Source organism: Toxorhynchites rutilus, chromosome 3 (assembly GCF_029784135.1).
Source record: "Toxorhynchites rutilus septentrionalis strain SRP chromosome 3, ASM2978413v1, whole genome shotgun sequence".
Taxonomy (NCBI): domain Eukaryota; kingdom Metazoa; phylum Arthropoda; class Insecta; order Diptera; family Culicidae; genus Toxorhynchites; species Toxorhynchites rutilus.
Window position 1 is genome coordinate 240858302 of NC_073746.1, and position 22486 is coordinate 240880787.

A 22486-nucleotide genomic window follows, 5' to 3' on the forward strand; every position below is an offset into this window, starting at 1 on the left:
TTTTTAAGGCTAGAAGGCCTCGCATACTTCTTCCTTCCTGTTCTACTTCTTAGTTTTAGATTCGTTCGAATTGTGCACAGAAAACAATCGTTCAACGGTTGCTGAGAAATGTGGCCAAATATAGAATGTTGAAATTATTTGTTGTCAGTTTGGGATAAAATTTTACCCCAAAAAGAAGCATCATAGCGTTCGTTTACAGTGGAGTCTGTAAAATTCATATTTCCGATCTCCCTTAAATCATTTTCGATTTACTGGATATCATTTCGATCGCAAATATTTGGAAGACTTTGAAGAAGGAGAACAATTTACATATGCTTCCTTTCTATGGCAATAGTTGGATCAATTATCGCCATGGATTATTGAAATTGGACGTTTGAGAGCTTAATTGCAGAGTGTAATGTGATACTTAATGGAATTGGTTTTGAAATCAGCTACGACGTTGTATTATGTAAAAATTCACATATGACAATACTGACAAAGATTAATTGACCAATATTTCAATAGCAGCACCTACATAAACATTTTCCGAACTGACATAATTTTCCTGATCGATCTGAATATCAATAAAAAGGGAGGCAAATTAGTGAGAAAACACCATACATCCTTATACTAAATATTTACCGATATAGATAGAGAAAGCGATAATCGCCATAAAGGTCTTTGATGTTAGTGGAACTGAGTAGGAATTTCACAACTGTAATGAAAAAATATAAATATAAAAAAACTGGAGATTTTATGCCTTTGGCTGTTTTGCTGGCATACTTAAAAAAACTGGCAATATACAGGAAAAACTGTAAGGTTGGCAACTATGCCAGTATAAAATATGATAATAAAGGTAAAAATTGGATTTTTTCCAGAAAACTTTAATACCTTTTATTAAAATAAGGTATTAAAACAAGATTATGCTTTCGAATTTGCCTTTTTGATTCAGCCATTGTCAATATTTTACAGTTTTCACAACTGAAAGAAGAAAAAAAAAGAATTACAAAACTCAACGTAATCAAATGACTTTTTATGATTATAACAAAATTTAATTGCAAATGTCTTAAAATTGCATGAAACGTCAAGATTTACAGTTATCTAAAAAAAATCGAACATTTCGGATGGAAAATGACCGAATTTCTAAAAAAATGTTTTTGAGGTAACAGTAAATATCGACGATTCATGCAATTATAAGACATTCAAACAATTTTTTTTGAAAACCCCGATTTCCGGTGATTTTTAGGTTTTCAAGAAACTCAAATTCCAACGTCTGCGACACTAGTAAATGAAGTCTGAATGAGTTTTTTTTTCATAGGGTATTTTATCGTGCAAATCAACATTTCGCAGGAAGTCCCGTATGAGAAATCGATATGACGATTTTCCACGGCACCCCAAACCATACGTTTTATTCGTATTCCGAAAAACGACTCCCAGTCCAGTGTCGATTTTTGGCAAGAAAATCCCTTCCTTTTCTTTCACTCCACCTTTGGGTGATTTTTCGGTTTTCTCTAAACTTTCCAAAAACGGACGGTTGTACAACACTAGTAATTAAAGTCCGATTGAGGGTATTCAGGGTAGTTTTTCATAGAAATCAACATTTTCAAGTCCCGTTTGAAATATCCAAGGTCACTTTGTCCCATACATCCCTCGGCACTTTAATGTACATGCATACATGTATAGTCCAGAAAATTGTTTTTTTTCCAATGTTGTAATACACGTGTCTGCTTGTTCAACTGTCGAATCTTAAAGGTCTCATGGAGTTTTAATTATATTTCCATATTCTCTGGGAGGGCACCACAAGGACCTGCTTGCTTATTTGTGCTATTACCTGAACTTTCTCATGGATGTTCTTCGTTGATTTCAAGCTTCCTATTTTTTACTTTATTTGCGCAGGTGGTACATAATTAATTATGTTATAAAACTCAAGTTACATTGTTACAATGTATTCAGTACAGTTCTAATCATTTGCCTTCGTCTTTAACAACGGCCTGCAAAAACCTTAGAAATCATATCGAAACGCTCGTATGATCGGCATTCGTCCCAGATGTCACCGCAAAACACTGAAACATGAAAGCAAATGACCTTTGAATACGTATTGCAATTTCCACGTCCCTATCAATGGATGAAAATGTAAATCTTTCTTTTGTTCTTATGGCTTCCCAAACTATCACAACCGAGACATTTTGATACCGTTCGACCCCTATGCTTCGTATCCATTTTATTGACGTAATCGTTTCTTCATCATGGTGCTACTGACACTCGACCGCAACGGTTATGTTTTTAGCGCCATTCTAAAAGAGAATCATAGAAATAAAAGTTTTCTCCTACAACCGGATGCAAAGCTTTTTTCAAAGCTGTGTTCGGTCCTAAATATAGCGTTTCTTTTAGCAACAGTTGTCCGGACATCAGGAAAGGAGGAAGCAGCCGAGAAGCCCCCAACGGCCATTCAGGAAGTTGGTTCGGTCGGATTGGCCACTTTGACCGGCAGTTTTCACTGCCCCTTGCGTGTCCCGCTGTTTGCGCCCGTCTCATCAACAACGTTTTTCCTGCCAGTGACGCGCGATTTTGGCGCAATTTCTGCTTCAACCACCAGCAACTCAGGAGGTGTGAAAAGAGGTTTTCATCGCTTCGTCGCTTCGAACCGCTGCGGCGATTGCCCTGCCGTCGGCGGTATCCGGTCCCTTCCCCGCTACCCCACTACCATTTGGTGGTGTATTAGGAGTGGTTCTTCAACACGATCGGTGAGTGACCAAACCTTTATTAATACCAGGAGCTAGTGAGAAATAGGACGCCCATAGGGTATAGGTTAGAAAAAAAAAAAAAAAATTTTACTACATATCCCAAATTGATTTTAATTTAACTGACATTTAAAAAGTGATTTTTTCCAAGTGTTTTTAAAAATAGTGTTTTTCCGCCAAGTGATTTCGGTGTTTGTTCTTGTAACTGCGTTGGCATTGTCCCCCGCCGTTACCGTCCTCCGCCGTTTTCGTCCCCCGTCGCACGTCGTATAGTCTACTTTGGTTCGTGAATATTTTTCCGCGCCTGGCTGTATTTCGATATAGCCAGGCCCCGATCATGGCTTCCAGCAGCTCCGGCGCCGGAAGGCCAACCAATATTTACAGAGGTGTTACCACCACTCGTACCTTGCCCAGATGGGCTGATCCTTTTGGTGGCAACTTGCAAATATTACTGTTGAGAGCCACTGAAGGTAACATTCTCCCATCGAATCCTTTCACCGTTTCCAAATCAATCCAAGGAGTGATCGGTACGGAATTTAAAGACGCTAAACCTCAACGCGACGATAAAAATCGCCTTCAATATGCGCTACATCTACGAGATGAAAAACTCGTTCAATTGCTTCTGGGTACAAAGTCGCTGATCGACGAAACACCCATTGAAATTTTATACCATCCCACCTTGAACCAACGCAAATGCGTTGTGTCCTGTCGTGACGTAATGTTCTTAAACGAAGACCTCCTCCTATCTGAACTAGCCGACCAAAATGTGATCGGCGTTAAAAAAATTTTACGATTTGACCCAGTCTTGAAGGAAAGAGTTCCTACTTCAACCATGATCCTCACCATTAACGGAACAGTTATCCCTGAAGCAATTAACTTCGGATTCCTCCGTGCTTCAACAAGAAACTTCTACCCAAACCCGATGCAATGCTTCGGATGCTTCGCTTTCGGCCACACTTCCAAAAAGTGCGCCAAAAAAATCCAACTCTGTCGTAACTGCGGTGTAGCCCACCCTGAACTTAACACAAATAGTAATGATAAGGACAAAATTAAAAATTTTATCTGCAATGCACCTGCCTCTTGTGTGAACTGCAAGGGAAATCACGCCTCTACCAGTAGGATGTGCCCAGCGTGGATCGCAGAGGATAACATCACCAGAATCCGAATTGACCAAGGTGTGTCATACAAGGAAGCTAAATCCATTTTTGAGAACAAAAATGGTCCTTCCTTTGCTAGTAAGCTTCAAGAAAGACTAGTCAAACTCCAGAATACTGGTTGTTCTCAATGCAAATGCAACTGCAATCAGGCTAAGCAAACTTCTTCAGAAAAAGCAGTTCCAATCCCGTCCAGTAATCCACAGGAATCGGAACTCAGCACCTCCTCGTCAGATTCAGAATCCGACCCAGAAATTTCTATGGAAATTGAAACTACCCCCTCCAACAAGAGGAAAAATACAAACAAAAGGTCAACCTCAGATGAATTCAAATCATCAGAAGAGGAAATTTTTAGAGGAAAAGAATCCAATAGGACCCAACTCAACCCAACCAGCCAACGAATCCAAACCATCCACTTCCTTCCAACCATCCACTTCCCCCCAACCATCCACTTCATTCCAACCAACCACCGCATCCAAAACTAAAACCTCCAACCAATCCAACCATTCAAACAAACCCACCCCACCTGGCAACAAATCAATTGCCAAAGTTTCCAAAAATGATCCTAGACTGAAGAACAAATCCAGCAAATCTACCCATTCCTAATCTCAAGTCTTCTGATGAGGAAAACAAGCAAACCAAAGAAGTCCAACGGAAACGGACAAGGAACGAACAAACAAATCAAATAAATGAAAGAAACAACACACACACACACACACCAACAATAAACACCCACATAACAACAATCAACAATCACATGCTAACACTCTATACCACTCCACTCCAAATAAAAATAACACTAACACAAATAACACACACACCAGGAAAGTTTCCAGCCCTCCAAAGGGTAATAATAAAAACAAATAAATTATTCCTTCTATTACATAATTTTAACCTTTGATCTGCAGCATTTTTATATCAATCAATATTATTTTAGTTAAACCGAACGGCCCGGAGTTGCCGTCCACCTTATTTTTGAGGGAGGTAGGATGGACGGCGGCTCCAGCCCTCGATCTCTTGATACTATTTACCATACTTTTCATAAAATAATTCATAAATCGAAAGACCTGGAGCCACCTTCCGCCTTACTCAAGGAGGGATGGGACGGAGGGCGGTCTTCAGGCTTTCACTTATTCATATTATATTTAATCGGATTATTTCTTTAAATAACTTTCATAATCGTAGGACCGGAAACCGACTCTCACCTTATTTTGGAGATGGTAGGGTGAGCGGCGGTTCCTAGTCTAATATTATATTTTCTCGAAAGGCCGGGAGTTGTCCTCCATTTCACTCAGTGGGATTGATGGCGAAGACTCACGGTTGCAGACACCATAAGGACAGCACTATCGGACGACGCCGTCGAGCAAAAAAGGACCATCGAGTTCCTAAAGGATACAGGTTTATTCGATCAGATCTAATGTCAAATTACTAAATCTACCTATACTGATAAAACTACGTTTGTTTTCTCTTCTAATTTCAGCAAAAGATGAGCAGGTTTTTTACGCCCTTTTTAGAAGCGAGCTCGTCAAGCACACTAAAAGGGGCTTTTTCCCTGCTCCATTTGTTTGGTTGTGTTTTTGGCCCCAGAGCCGTGTAGGGTGCGGCGATACGACATACATCCATAGCGGTTACTAGGACTGAGTCGAGCGAGAATAACGATTTTTGCAATAGTTTTCTTAGTTTTCCTTCAGTTAAATTTCCCGCCCTCAAGGGCAAGAGACGAATGAACTCTCTGAGTTTAAAGTCTCTCTAATTCATTACCTGTACCTGTTTCTTCATCCTTTTGATCATCGCTGAAACACGGAGGTCCGTTTTCCACTTGGCTTTTTGTTTAGAGATTTCAGATTGCAATTTTAAATCTTCCCGCTGAACATTTTCTCTTTTTTTTAAGTTAGTACTATTTTCAGTGGTCTTAACGTCAATTTTGAGCGCAATCTGTCATTTAGTTTGTTTACAGCGTAAACTTTTTTTTTGCTCGACGATTTTTAAATGGAAAAAAATTCTATTGGTCAAAGATATTGTTTGTTTGTTTGTTTATTTATTGTCCAGTAGCGTAAGATGTGAATCTTTTTGAAAATTTGCTACCTCCGGTTTTGAAATTGGTACAGATATAATTATAATGTAACCTATTCTTTACTCTTCTATTTTAAATAAATTCAATTTATTCGGTTCCAAAAGTTGATGCAGCCACTCTTAAAAATTGCTTCCGAGGGGGAACGCTGCACAGCGGACGGTAACGAGTTCCAGTTTACCACACCTCAAACGAACAATGAATTAGCATAGCATGCCGTGTTTTTGGATGGTATCACAAGGTTCTGCAAACGTCGCCCACTAGTTTGAATCAAGGCGCCTCTATATATACCAGGTGAAACAATCATATGAAATGCACTTTCAGCCATATTGGAATTACTGTCGGTAATTCCAATATGGCATCAGAACGCTGCCGGCGGCTCTCTACAAACTGCTGCGACGCTTATTCGAACGATGCCTACTTTGTTCGGCTTTCGCGAATTTATGTGAAAAAGACGGGATGATTTGTAGAATTTCATTCTCATATAGTTCATCCACTACTCTCGCATGTGAAAATACAAAAATGGCGTATCCTAGCAATAACAAAACAAACAACCCCCGCTCCACAAACCGTAATACCCTTCTCATTGAAGTGATGATGTTGCTTCACCTGTTATACATTTATACAAGCGCCTTGGTTTGAATCAGTTTTCGATGAAGTATGCCAGGAGTCTGTGTCTTTAATATATTCCACAAGAAGACGCATGATCGGTGCGCGTAAAAGTTTTGTAGAGGACACCCAATCAGGTTCTGTTGCAGATGACTCACGTGATCAAAGCGGCTCAGTCCATATACGTATCTCACACAGCAATTTAGTGCAACACGTAGCCGGTCGAAAGAGGTTGCGCTGGGACGGACATGAAGACATCGCCAAACAAAAAATGTGACAGGATCAGAGAGTTAAAAAGTTTCAGTCTGGTGGCAGTCGGTACAGTGTGGGTACAACTGTAAAGCATTCGGAGACTAGCATAGATCTTTCCACATTGCTGAATTATGAGGCCGACCCATTGGAAATCACTTTGAAAGATAAATCCTAGGTTTTTGGCACTTTCCGAGAATTCGATACTCTGGCCATCCATTTTTAGTCCAGTCTCGGTGGGAACAGAGCCTCCAGCTCTGCGACGTCGGCTTGTTATGAAAAGTGCTTTGCTCTTAGCTGGATTCACTTGGAGTTCATTCCGTCGCGACCAATTCGAAACTCGTTCAAGATCAGTATTCACCATCCTGATTAAATCACGATAACATGGACCAATTCTACCAACGTATCAGCGTAAGTCTGGATGGAGCAGTATGCAAGCACCGTCGGTAGGTCGTTAATATGGCAACAGAAAAGCAGAGGACCGAGAACTGAGCCCTGAGGTACTCCGGACGACACTTCGACACTGCTTGAGCAGCGATCACCACAAAAAACTGTCTGTCTTCTTCCACGCAGGTATGATTCCACCAGGTTTACGGCAGTAGACGAGAAGTTAAACTGGGAAGTTAATTTACGAAGCAATTTGCTATGTGGTATAGTATCGAAAGCCTTAGAAAAGACGAGAAAAGTATATCAGCACCTTTTTTATCAATGATTGTACCCAAGTCGTTGTACACTCGAAGAACTGCGGTTTTGATGCTTTGTCCTTTACGGAAACCGGCCTGGCAGTCAGTCAGTAAATCATTTCCTTCTATGTAGTTGGTCATCTGGTGTTTTAGGAGTTTCTCGAAAGCTTTTGACAGCGCACAAAGTACGCTAATAGGTCGTAGATAGGTGATATCGTTCAAATGTACTTTTTTTCTTCAATAGCAAAACTTTCGCATGTTTCCAGGGATCAGAGAAGGTGGAACTTCGGATAAACATGTTGAATAAATGTTTAATATGTTGCACAACTAACGGCAGGATGATCTTCAAGAAGTTGATCGGCAAGCCGTCCATCCCCACGGATTAACGCTTGATATCCCAGATGGCGTTCACGACTTCCCAGTAGCGTACAGGTCGAAAAGAGAAACTATACAACGATGGTGGTGCTGGTCTCGAAGATATTGCTTCTCGATTGGTATTGCTCGTAAAGTTTGCAGCGAATGTACGATTTACATCATCTGGATCGAACTCACAAGGCCGCGACTGTTTATCCTTGCCTATTCCAAGACTCTTTACCCGCTCCAAAATGTTTTTGACGGTATTCTGCTGTCTTAAAAACGATTTAGGTACTGTCGTTTAGCTTGAGTAATTTTCATGTTGGCACGATTCCACAACATGTTGTATCTCTGCCGCTTGACATCCTTCGAATGTGAGGGTGCTTGCAGCCAATCTTTGTACGCCAAGTCACGCTCAAGCAGGAACTGACGTACACTATCAGTGAACCACGGGTTGTACCGCCGACGACTTGCGCTGACACGAAGAGGGATACACACATCGTGTACACTTTTGATGTGTGCGTTGAAGAATTCCATGGAATCGGACGGACATTCCATCGCGTAGAATTGGTTCCAGGGGATGGACAGAATTTCGTATTCCAATGCGTGCGCATTAAAATCCACGTAGTCTCTATATGTACGCTGAGTAGGGGGCCGTATGACGTCAAAATCAACTGATGCATAAATTAAATCGTGCTGAGACAGCCCGGGAAAGCTGACCTGTCCAAATCGCAAAACCTTTTCGTTGTTGTTGGTTAGGAAGAGATCAAGCTGCGAGCATCCTCCACCATGAAAGAATGTTGGTTCGTCGCTCACGGATGACAGAGAGAAGGTACGGAGCGTTGACTCGAAAAATGTGCGTTTGTTACTAGGTCGCAGCAAATCAGTATTAAAGTCTCCGATGAGAAAAATGTTTTCATAACATACGGCGACATTAGCTAACTTCTCCGCCAAAAAAAGACGAGCAGTCATTTTCCGGAGGTGCAGTTCAGGGCGATTAAGCCCATTTTCATTTGTGTGGGTCGGTTAACAAACAAAACATGCGCTACTGAGCTGACACCAACCCTCGAGAATTACATCAAAAGCCTTTGCATTCACCCAAAGTCACAGTGTGGTGTGCAATTTCCTCAGCTGGAATTATTGGTCCCAGGTTTCTTGAGGAAAATGAGGTTACAGTGACAGTGAATTCATACCGGTATGTAAACATGCTACAATTTTTTTTCCCACGGCTTGAAAATTTGGATTTGGGGGACACTTGGTTCCAACAAGACGGTGCAACAGCACACACTTTAAGAGCATCGATGGCTGTTTTGAGGGAACACTTTCCAGAGCGCCTTATTTCAATTAGAGGCGATTTGGAATGCCCGGCACACTTTCCCGATCTGTCCCCTTGTAATTTTTTTCTATGGTGTTTTTTGAAATCCCGTGTTTATGTGAACCGTCCAAGAACCCTACAAGATTTGAAGACCAACATCCAAGAAGAATTGCCAACATAACACCTGCTATGCTAACAAGAGTCGTGACAAACGCCAGAAATTGGTTTACGCAATGTATGGAGAATGGGGGACGTCACCTAACAGATTTGATCTTCAAAACAATGTAAATAAAAACTTATGTACCTACATTATAAAAAATAAATAAATATTTTCCTATGCATACAATAGTTTTTATTGAGTTTTGAAAATAGGAAGTTATGCTGCCGCACCCTGTATAACCGGGAATTTGTGTTTTAAATAAAATGCTTTATTTATCATCTAAATTTATATTACCGCCTCCAAAATAGACCCCTTCTGACGCAATACACTTTTTCCAACGAATATTCAATCATCCAAACACTTTTTATAGCTGTATTCCTGAATTACCTTCAGTTCACTGGTCCCACGGAGTGCTACTTTGAGTTTCGGAAATAGGAAAAAGTAAGACGGGGTCATATCTGGAGAGTACGGTGCTTGTTCACTCACATTAATTCCATGTTTGGTCAAAGAATCATTCACAATTATCGTGGTGCATTAACGTGATTCAAAATCCAAGTGTTATCTTTTCACAAACCTGTCCGTTTGCGATGAATTTTCTATATAAACGCCTTATAACGCCACTCTTTATTTATCGTTTGGCCCTTGGGAAGGAATTCCGAATGGACAACATCATATCAAAAATTATCGAGCAAAAAAGTTAACTTGTTCTTAATGACGCTGTAAACTAACTAAATGACAGATCGCGATCAAAATTGACATCAAAACCCCTGACAGTATTCCCAACTTAAAAAAACAAGAAGTGGGTTATATCTGTGACACAACCGTAAGGTAGACGTAGGACTATCGTTGGCTCGGTAATCATTTATTTGAAATTGCATCTGAATCAATTCTTAATTAATGAATGAATGAATAGTTTGAAAGATTGCTGAAAGTTTTTCGTTTTAGTGTGTGGGTGGATGAGTATAAGTATGGAATTGTTATTAACATTAAATTCAATTCTTTCGAACTTGTTGGTGGTCCCGAAACAAATCGATGAAATTCGAGTGGCCTTGTAAAAGCAACTGAAGATGTTCGATACGTGATTCATTCTAGTTTTTTGTGAGAATAACACGAGATTTTTCATGATCATTCCATGCGCAGAATAGAAACTGAAGGCGAAAACGAAATAAAGTGCATATAACCTTGCATAAAATTCATTTCGTTTTTAGTGATGTGGCAATTTTTCATGACTGTTCCATGCGAAAGCAGAACAGAAGCTGATGCTATTGGATTGCATCACGGGAACACCAAGTCGAATGCGTAAATGGGTGCGAATATTCCTTCGATCGGAGGCATTCACACGCAAGCAATTTTTCGCGACTGTTCCATGCGAAAGCAGAACAGAAACTGATGCTAATGGATTGCATCACAGGAACATCAAGTCGAATGCGGAAATGGGTGCGAATATTCCTCCGCTCAGACGCATTCACACGCAAACAATTTTTCGTGACTGTTCCATGCGAAAGCAGAACAGAAACTGATGCGAGTAAAAGTACTCACGCCTCCATGTGCTCGCTATGGTTTCCCAAACAAAAAAAATCACAGCTTGCATGTATTCGCAATGACGGTTTCTCCAGGTGCCTAGATTTTGCGTCCATGTTCGGGAACACATTGCGATCACCAATCATCATCAATAAGCTAGATTTTTATTACTTCAATAGCTTGCTTTTAAAGCAATTTTCAAGCTATTGAAACGATTTTTTGGACCAATAAGTGACAATCATATAACTCGTTGACATTTTATCTTTCGGATTAAGTGATTATTATACTACTCCATTCAGCCAGTAAAGAGGTACTAACGTTCGAAACCTTGCAGTCCAGCGTCACTCTCTCGCTTTTGAATCTTTGAACTTACACCCCGGTATAGAAATGAAAGACGTAGTCCTACGTCAAAACAAATAAAACGTTCAGCGGAAAGATTCAAAATTACAAATTCCCGGTACATTTTGGACAGAATGTAGATATCCTGAGTGCACCGCTTGCGGCTATATTCAACCTTTCTTCAAAATCTGGAATTTTCCCTGAGGGTTTCGAATTTCCCTGTTTTATGTGCTGGAACACCTCATTTCTTGTCGAGAATTTTTTTTTTAATTAAAAAAAAATCTTCATGATTCTTAAGTTTAGATATTCTAGAATATTCCCTAGAAAGAACTTCTCGAATTTACAGAGTTATAGCCATTTCAGTGAAGCGGCCACCCCTTTATCTCGAAAAGTATGATTGAAATATTATCCTGAATTACTTTTCATATACATAAGTGTTATTGTGAAGTGTTTTGTTTCGTACTTTGTTGTGTTTAAAATAAAGTGGATAATAAATAATGTGAATTGAATTATGTGTTTTTCTCTCTGTGCTTATCCGGCACGTAACATCAACGTGTCGAACGAGATCTGTACCAACATAACGCCACAAAAAATCGAAAATCGAATATCGAAAATACGCAACCCACGTAAAAGTAGCGGTACTTTTTGAATAGACCACATATGTCACCAGCGAAGCCCTTTCTCAAATTATTTTTTATATCGTGTACAAGGAATTTCAGAGACATAACATATTTGAAAACTTTATATTGTTCATTAGTACCCTTAAAATTGTTGAAATACCACCCAAACTACTGAGCAATATAGTTTGGACGCCGTTTTAAGTAATGCAGTAAAACGAATTGAGGCCATACAGAGGAGGTTTGTCCGCTTTACTCTTCGATGGTTACTCTGGAGGAATCCCGTTGACCTTCTAAGTAATGACGACTGCGTTGCATGTCAGCAACAGATGAACATAAAAGGAAAAGGAAAAGGAAAAGGAAAAGGAAAAGGAAAAAGAAAAGGAACACACATCTACCTATTGATGGTTAAGATTCGTTCAACACTCTCCGATATATACAAAATTCGGTACCAATGCTCGCGACGCTGCAGAATTAGCAAGCAGACATCGCGGAAAACCATGCTGAATAAGATGTAAAACACCCAAAAACATAAATAAAAAAACGCATAAATAAAAACTTAGAACAAATCATGATATAGGTCAGTAATTTTTTACTGCTTTCAACGAAACAACGCACAAGTACAATTTTCGAATGTGATTCTAACGATGGTTGTTATCGATATTATATGCTACACCAAGCTGTTCGAAGTTATTTTCCCAATCCACTGAGGCTCGCAAATCAGTGGCAATTGTCCACTACACACACACACCCAACAATCCACATGATCATTCCCATCATCAATCTGAATCAACGTCGCTGGTCCCCGAGGCAAGACTAGTGCGATTATCATCGCCATCACACATCGTTACCCTAATCGTTGACTCCATGGTTGTGGTTGATACTTTTCATAACACAAATTTAGAACACTACTGCCGGGTTCTCAGGATGTCCACAATTTAATCAGAGATGATTGTTTCAGAACCAAACACTGTTCTTGTTGCTTTTTTTTTTTCTCTTTTTCACTGTCAGTTTGTCCGTCCACAACGTTACGCCTCGGTATCAGCACAGGAGGTAGCGTAGTATGATTCGCGGGTGACGGTTAAGTTGCGTGTTTTAGATTCGAAACGGGGGAGTGTTTATCATTGTGCTTAAAGCGATTGAATTACCCCTTAGATTTCGCCTTGATTGCCTTTGATACCTTAGCAGAAAAGCATGTGCACGTTTGCGAGATACGATATTCGGAGCATCGTTAAAACAATGCCTTGGCGAGTAGACGGGAAAAAGGCTTCCGGGAAAGTCAAGTGGTTGTTGATCGACATTACGAAACCATAATTTCAGTTCGTTGGGCAAATTTCACATACGCTTTACGCTCCGAGAGCACAGAGCAACACTACAGAAAATCGTACGGTATGTAGTTCTACACCAAACGAGTTGCAAATTCTACCGATGAACTTGGCGGAGAAGCAATCAATTACTTATAATTAAACTAATTTAGCACTTGAACTATAGGATGCTAGCTCTAGTCACTGGCAGTATTGGACTTGACAGTTGACTACACCAAATCACTTTGACACTCGCTCCACTGACTGTCACTCATCGACTGCTCCCTAGGGAAGACATCTTCATGGTTGACCACCATATCTCATCTCGTATCCGGAATCTCCGAGGGGGCATTGCCGATTCTCAGATACAGTTTAATTGCTTGCAGTAATTAAAATTCATTTACAGCCTGAAGAGTAACTCGCATCGATTGGCGAACTTCGGCCAGTGTTTGTCAGCTATCAATTACGTGTTTTTCTCGACAACTGCGAACACACAGACGAAACGCTCGAAATGACTAATATTGATTCGTTAATAAAATGTTAATGAACCCGAGTTTTGAACAGAACAGAGTTTTGACACAGAACCAATCGCGAAATGGCATCGCGGCGCAATCTGAAATGAAACTGGTTGGGTAGATTAACACTTGATGCTGAAAATGCAATCCGGGAAACAGTCTATATGTAAAAAGGGGGACAGTATGTGATAGCGGTGAACGGTCAGTATGATGTTCATGATCATGATTATTATTGGGGATCACGTAGTTCACCATCTGTAAATAATTCTTCCGGCTGTTTTTTTTCCTGTTTGAATATAATTTAAATAGGGAAATGCTAGTGCGAATGTCTGCTTTCAAAAAATCAACTGATTCGTTGATTTAATAATGATTATAGACATTAGAAAATCACAGCATCGCGAGTGAACATTGAAAATATCCATATTGGAAGTTGCAATTTGGAAGCTTTACCTCTTCTCTTTACCTTTGATATATTGTCTCCATGTGCGCATTGTAGCATCTGTTCTATAAATTTGGAACGGAAATTTTGTCCTGGTGATAAGACAATACTTGCTATAAACATATGTGTTCATACAAACTTTGCAGATCAACAAATATTATATACAGCAATCTTTCAAAACTATTTATCGCCTGTTGCCGAATAGTGACGCCATACCGTATAAATTACATTCGATATTGACAACCCTAATTCTCGAAAAACAATCTGACCTGGATACAGTCACTATTAAAACAGGGTTTCGATACGCTTATGTTGAGTGCGATTATCTCTGTTCTCCCAGTGCATTATTTTTTAATTTCTCTAGTTCAGTAGCAAAACACTCAAACAAGTACGACGAAAGTTCAAGGCCAATGAAAAAAAAAAGAGCTGCAATAATTCATGGAGGCTTCGGTATCTTTTATCATTTTGCACATTAATGTACACTTTCGTTTTTGTCATACCTTTTTACATGCATCTAAAAAAAAAACATTTGATATTTATGTTTTTATTGACAGAATCGAGCCGAGTGTAATAGAAATGAGAGATGCGATGCTCAAACAAGCATTAGAATACATAAAGTTTTTATTGCCTCAAAGTACAATATTACAATAAAAAATCCGCAAGTCAATGAGGTTCATTATTCTTGATACTGGTCGCTGTAATACAGACCTTCAAAAATACACAAATTTATGTTCGCGCTTTTCTTCGTTAAATATTGTTGTCGAACATTGGCTTAAGTTATTTTTTGCTTAAAGAAAGCAGGCTTAAGTGCACGTCCCCAGCCAATCCAATACTGATTTGTGTTTTATGTGAAGGGGTAATGAATAAAATGAACATCCTGAGGAATATGCCCTTTTACTGCGTCCACATTCCACTACAATCTCCGTTTTTCAAAGAATATTCTAGCCTAACTAAGTGTTGTTCAACATATTGAAGGATTTTTACTATAAAAAAAATCCTCAAATCGAACATATTTTCAGTGCGCGGTCAAAATGATCTCCTGGTGGTGGTAAAATGAACATGTACGTTATTATCGATATAGTAGGTACATGTATCAAATAAGGTGCGTTTATTAACCTAGACTCGTAATTGAAATTTTCTAATACGTACAAAAACTTGGTTAGAAACACATAGCGCTTCGCATAATGAGGCTGGGTTTTGGTTGAAGTGGAATACTTTTCCAGATAAGGGATCAAAAGGGATCATTTCTAGTGTGATATGGGTCTAGAGTCTAAATATCAGCTCAGTAAACAAAACATTGGAAGTGGCCCATTTTGCCCCCAAAGTAATTTCGAATGCGAATTGATCAATGTAATCAAACAAAATAACTGTTTACCTCTCCTAGAATATGTAAACAGTCGCCCAAACTGATGAATTCACGGAAAATCCCTTAACACTTTCGTCGCCCAACGCGATTCGGTCGAGTTTCTTGCGGGGCCCAAATTCAACTCTCGGTGCGCTAGAGCAATAAGCGGACAACGACAATATAGAATTCGGGTTCGACTCAGGACTACTTTTCTGTTGAATCCGAATGAAATCATTAGAAAACTTATACAAAGAATTTTTCAGCCAATTGTACAGTGTTGCCAATTATAATAAAAAATGAAATTCAACGGAACGTACTTGCTCTATTTACTATATTCGATGACGATGAATAACTACAATTTTATTGGAGAATATGGAATATTCTGTTCGATCGATTGCGAAGATTCTGTGAATATATCATATCAAGATCATATGTCACTTTTGTGGGAAAATAATCGTCATAAACTAAATCACATTTGCCAACTCCGACTTTTCACGTGATTCGCTTTCATTGTTCTTAATAAAATAATATAATACAATGCTAGAAGAAGAAAGTTGTGAGTTTTTTCTCAGATTTTTGGATTTGGATTTGCATTCTTACAAATAACTATGTTCTACTAGTCAAGCCCTTTCGTTTGATACCCATATTTTTTTTTGGCAGACTTATCTCACTTCTTAACTAGGCGAACCTAGCCAGAATTTTCACCTGCCCCCGGGCTTCTGAATGCCTAAGGGGGACTAGGCTCTGCGGAATGCACGTATCTGCATGCTCGTGCTGTTTCAGTCCTGACCGCAAACAATTTTTCACGACTGTTCCATGCGAAAGCAGAACAGAAACTGATGCTAATGGATTGCATCACAGGAACATCAAGTCGAATGCGGAAATGGGTGCGAATATTCCTCCGCTCAGACGCATTCACACGCAAACAATTTTTCGTGACTGTTCCATGCGAAAGCAGAACTTAAAAAAACCCCAATTTTGCAATTTTGCATACCCATATTTTTTTTTTTGGCAGACTTATCTCACTTCTTAACTAGGCGAACCTAGCAAGAATTTTCACCTGCCCCCGGGCTTCTGAATGCCAAAGGGGGACTAGGCTCTGCGGAATGCACGTATCTGCATGCTCGTGCTGTTTCAGTCCTGACCGAGAAATTGTCGGACAATCGCGCAGGTGCTAAGGATGACCGACTTTTGGATGCCGGCCAATTCCTTCTCCATGTTCAACACCTTTAGCGCTTCCAGAAGTGTCTTCGGGACAATTCCAGTTCCAGAGAGAACGACTGGAACAATTCTTGGGACCTCCCTTAGCCCCCACAGTTCCTTGAGCTCCACGGCCAATGGTCGGTACTTGCAGATTTTGCGACCGTGGGTCTCCTCCAGATTCTGGTTCAGTGGAATAGCGACATCGATGATGGTGACTTTGCGGTCGCTCTTGTCGTAAACCATTATATCTGGACGGTTGGTCGGTCAGAACAGTGCGATCCCAGTACAGCTTGAAACGGTCATTTTCTAGGACAGGTGCAGGCAGGTACCGGTAGTTTGGTACGTTGTCTTCCAGTAGAGCACATTGGAGCGCCAGTTGTCGATGAACAATACGGGCCACGTTGTTGTGGCGCTCGGTGTAGGCTGCGTTGGCCAAAACGGGACAGCCTCCCATAATGTGCTCTATGTTTTCACCTGGTTGATGGCACATCCGGCAAATGTCATCAACGTCTTGATGCCAAACGTACCGCCTGCAGTTTCTCGTCGGCATTATCCTGTCCTAGTTTTTTCACAGACTTATCTCACTTCTTAACTAGGCGAACCTAGCCAGAATTTTCACCTGCCCTCGGGCTTCTGAATGCCAAAGGGGGACTAGGCTCTGCGGAATGCACGTATCTGCATGCTCGTGCTGTTTCAGTCCTGACCGAGAAATTGTCGGACAATCGCGCAGGTGCTAAGGATGACCGACTTTTGGATGCCGGCCAATTCCTTCTCCATGTTCAACACCTTTAGCGCTTCCAGAAGTGTCTTCGGGACAATTCCAGTTCCGGAGAAAACGACTGGAACAATTCTTGGGACCTCCCTTAGCCCCCACAGTTCCTTGAGCTCCACGGCCAATGGTCGGTACTTGCAGATTTTGCGACCGTGGGTCTCCTCCAGATTCTGGTTCAGTGGAATAGCGACATCGATGATGGTGACTTTGCGGTCGCTCTTGTCGTAAACCATTATATCTGGGCGGTTGTGGTGGATCGAGAGGTCGGTCAGAACAGTGCGATCCCAGTACAGCTTGAAACGGTCATTTTCCAGGACAGGTGCAGGCAGGTACCGGTAGTTTGGTACGTTGTCTTCCAGTAGAGCACATTGGAGCGCCAGTTGTCGTTGAACAATACGGGCCACGTTGTTGTGGCGCTCGGTGTAGGCTGCGTTGGCCAAAACGGGACAGCCTCCCATAATGTGATCTATGTTTTCACCTGGTTGATGGCATATCCGGCAAATGTCATCAACGTCTTGATGCCAGACGTACCGCCTGCAGTTTCTCGTCGGCATTATCCTGTCCTGGATGGCTATCATGTCGGCTTCTACTACTGAAGAGAGTTCACCACGCGTTAGCCACAGATTAGATGCGGCCTTGTCGACGTGTGGCCGGTCCAGTTGATGGGGGTGGGCACCATGCACTGCCTTCTGCTTCCAAGCTGCAATCTTCTCCTCCACTGTCTGCAGATTGCAGTTGAGTTGGTACTCCGCTTGCGCCAAGTGCAGAGCGCTGTATCCTCTGTCGGCGGCGCAGACAGCCCGGTATAGCGCGTTTTGGTTGGCGCGTTCTGCGAAGTACTCGCGCAGTTGTCGTACCTGGGCAACACACAGTGCAGATAGGTCGACTATTCCAAGTCCCCCTTCTTTGCGTGGCAGTGAAATTCTCTCCAGTGCCGATTGAGGATGGTGCATTCCGGCCTCTTTAAATGCTTTCCTCATCCTCCTCTCAAGGTCCTCTAGGTCAGTTTTGCTCCATTTGACTACACCAAAACTGAAGGTCAGCAGGGGAACCGCGAATGTGTTGATCGCGCGTACCTTGTTCCCCGCGTTGAGGAAAGTCCTCAGGACACAGTTCACTCAACTCAAGAACTTGTCTCGCAGCTCCGTCTTGATGTCGGAGTGGCGAATCCCGGTGAGCTGTCGGAATCCAAGATATTTATAGGATTCGCCACGAACCATGTCTCTTATGAACTCGCCGTCATAGACCTCGTAACCTCCGGATTCGGTAAGCTGCCCTTTCAGCAGATGGACACAGCGGCACTTGTCGAGGCCGAACTCCATGCAGATAGCTACACCTAGACGCTGACGTGAATCAGCGTAGACCTTGAGATCATCCATGTAGAAGGTATGGGTCACTTCTTCGTGGGCGCCGTCGCCATACCTTATTTTATAGCCATGACCGTTTCTATTGAGCGTCCTACTGAGGGGGTTCAGTGCCAGACAAAACCAAAGCGGGCTGAAAGAGTCGCCTTGGAATATCCCCCTCTTTATCTGCAGCGTTCTAGACTGCAACACATTTTCCCCATCACTGAGGTGCAGAGACGTGCTCATCTGCCTCATCGCATGCTGCAGGAACCTAACGACGACGGGATCAATTTTGTAGAGCTCCAATACCCGGACGAGAAACGAGTGAGGTATGGAGTCATAAGCCTTCCTGTAATCGATGTAGGCCATACTTAGGTTCCGCTGGTTATATACCGCCTGGCCGACTATGGCTGCGTCGATGATGGCCTGGTCTTTGCAGCCATGCGTATTTTTCCTGCATCCTTTCTGCTCTTCTGCGATGATGTGAGATGTTTTTTTTGGCAGACTTATCTCACTTCTTAACTAGGCGAACCTAGCCAGAATTTTCACCTGCCCCCGGGCTTCTGAATGCCAAAGGGGGACTAGGCTCTGCGGAATGCACGTATCTGCATGCTCGTGCTGTTTCAGTCCTGACTGAGTGTCGGACAATCGCGCAGGTGCTAAGGATGACCGACTTTTGGATGCCGGCCAATTCCTTCTCCATGTTCAACACCTTTAGCGCTTCCAGAAGTGTCTTCGGGACAATTCCAGTTCCAGAGAGAACGACTGGAACAATTCTTGGGACCTCCCTTAGCCCCCACAGTTCCTTGAGCTCCACGGCCAATGGTCGGTACTTGCAGATTTTGCGACCGTGGTGGGACTCCTCCAGATTCTGGTTCAATCCAGATGGTTTTTTTTTTTTTTTTTTTAATGATGATGGTCCCACCTCTTTCCCCTACATAGGTTTGAGCTGGACGAGTTATCTTGTGGATAATTATATGGAGGAGTTTCTTTGTAATATCAAATCAACCAGTAAGCTAGTTAAAAACAAAAAACGGTCCGGTTGTACCACTGGCATAGATTGTTTATCAAAAGAACAAGTAAGGGCATTATCTAAACGCTAAATATTCCATGGCATGTCAAGAGAATTTCCAATCCGGGAAGACACTTGACTATATCAGCATTAGCCATGAATTTACAAGGGATTTCCCGCTTTACTAGATTCCCGAGAACGATCTACTAATGCGATCGCTTTCGAGTCCAGACAGCTGAGCAACCCCGAGCCTAATTCTAGCCGACACTTCAGGCCCAGTAACTCTCCCAAGGCATGTCAAGAGAATTTCCAACCCGGGAAGACCCTTGACCGATCAGGAATTGAACCTAATACCTATGTCAGTACCAGCCTTGAATTTACAAAGGAAATCCCGCTTTACTGGATACCCGACAACGATCTGTTAATCGTTTTCGAGACCAGACAACTGAGCAAACCTAAGCCTAATTCCAGCCGATACTTCAGGCCCTTCATTCAACCTGGGGTATAATCGCGTCAATCTGAATCTGCAATGAGATCTGCCACAACACAGAAAGATCTCGTCAATCATCTGTCAAAAGGATAAATTTACAAGTATTCCGGTTGAGCTATCCCTAGCTTCTTTTCAGTCTCCACTTTCAATCCCTTGGAATGGATCGATCTTATTAAACAAAACAAAAACAAAGAAAAAAATCACTTTTGCCAATGTTCAATTTCAAATTTTACTATGCCAGTTCACGCGCGCGATGCTCAAACTCTTGTAGACTTCACAATTATTTTTAAACTAATCTAATAACTAAAATTATTAAAAATTGAAGAAAAAAAATAATAAAAACAACATACCATCATCATCATAGTCTAAAGATAAAAAAAACACACACACATGCACCTACACCTAAAACAGTACTATATTCATTATGTAATAATGATGACGGTCCCACTTTATTTTCCTACAACGATTTGAGCTGGACGAATTTTCTTTGATAACTATATATATATATATATATGGATTTCTTTTATAATACAAACAAAACCAGTATATTAGTTAAGAGCATATACATAGATTGTCACTCGAAAGAGCAAGTAATGGCATTATATGAACGCTAGATATTCCAAGGCATGTCAAGAGAATTTCCAATCCGGGAAGACCCTTGACCGATCAGGAATCGAACCTAATACCTATATCCATACCAGCTTTGAATTTACAAAGGAAATCCCGCTTTACTGGATACCCGACAACGATCTGTTAATCGTTTTCGAGACCAGACAGCTGAGCAAACCTAAGCCTAATTCCAGCCGATACTTCAGGCCCTTCATTCAAACTGGGGTATAATCGCTTCAATCTGAATCTGCAATGAGATCTGCCACAACACAGAAAGATCTCGTCAATCATCTGTAAAAAAGAAAAATTTACAAGAATTCCGGTTGAGCTATCCCTAGCTTGTTCGCAATTTCCACTTTCAATCCCTTAGAATATGATTTTCTTAAAAACAGAACTATTTTTTTAGCCAATGCTCAATGTTAAGCTTCTCTATGCCGTTTCACGTGCACGATGCTCAAACTGTTGTAGACTACTCGAAATGTATAAAAAAAAAAAAATAAATTAAAAACGAGTACAAACAAATAAAATACCACCATCATCATAGTCTAATGATAAAAAAGACAAAAGCACAAAAAAAATATTAATCTGTTATAGCTTCGTCATCTTACATACTAACATTGATTACACACCAGGTCAAAAATTTAAATCATGCTTCAAAAACTCTTTACAAATACTACGAAGGCTTGTTGCTGTCTTTGCCTCATTGGGTAAGGTATTATACAGTCGATATCCCTTATAAAAAATTGAATTTTGGGTACACGACATTCGGAAGTTCATGGTTCTGAGGTCGCTTGCTTGTCTTGTATTATATCGATGCATGTCTCTTCCATACATTATAGTGTTTCGTAGGTAATTCGGCGTCATATATTAGTCATTTTGTATATAAACGTGAGCGTGCAATATTTAATACGCTGACTGACTGACATCCATTGTAGGCATTCTAGCATGAATCTCCGCGGAGTTCGTCGATCACATCTCAATATCAGGCGCATAGCCTTGTTTTGCAACATTTGCATTCTTTGCATCTGTCTCTTATTTGCAAGAAATAGTACAGATGCACAATAATCAAAATGTGGAGCGATCAGCGCTTTGTAGATCGTTATTTTGCTTTCAAAAGTCAAGAAACGATTTATTCTACAAAGCACTCCATATTTTTGAGCTGCCTTCTTTATAGTATAATTAATGTTCTCTTCAAAAAGCAGCGTTTCGTCTAGAATAACGCCAAGATATTTGATTGATGATACTCTTTCTACGGGTTGCCCATCTATACTTATACTTAGATTGCCACTATCAAGACTGCGTGTCGACACTACCATGTATTTCGTTTTACTTATATTTAATTTCAATTTTTTCCATTTTAACCAGTCATCTATGTTTTGTAGTTCAAGATTCATTTTTCTGTAACAGTCTTGCAATGTATCTGCCACAACAAATATCGCTGTGTCGTCAGCGAACAAATTCACGTCGCTATATTGATGAATTGAAAAAAAATGTCGCAGTTTTGTGATGGTGGCCAGTTTGGATTTGCATTTCTCATGAATATTTGATAAAATATGTAGTCCACCATTTTGTAGCTGTCGCCATCTTGGATTTTCAAGATCATGGAATACGCAGTTTTATGACGACAGCAGAGATAAAGGCGTGTTCCAAATTTCAGAT

The 22486-nt window shown here is 40.9% G+C and overlaps 1 protein-coding gene across 4 annotated transcripts in view; it reads right to left on the reverse strand.

The window, feature by feature from the left end:
* Positions 1–13579, reverse strand: part of LOC129775055 (solute carrier family 22 member 21) — a 119396-nt gene extending 105817 nt beyond the window's left edge. The window contains exon 1 of one of the 4 annotated variants that reach the window (XM_055779253.1): positions 13564–13579. The gene's annotated coding sequence lies outside the window, so the exon portion shown is untranslated. Of the gene's footprint in view, positions 1–12940; positions 13026–13249; positions 13266–13500; positions 13523–13563 lie in introns of those variants that run through there. The other 3 variants (XM_055779249.1, XM_055779252.1, XM_055779251.1) reach the window with 3 other exon arrangements.
* Positions 13580–22486: the final 8907 nt, after the last annotated feature.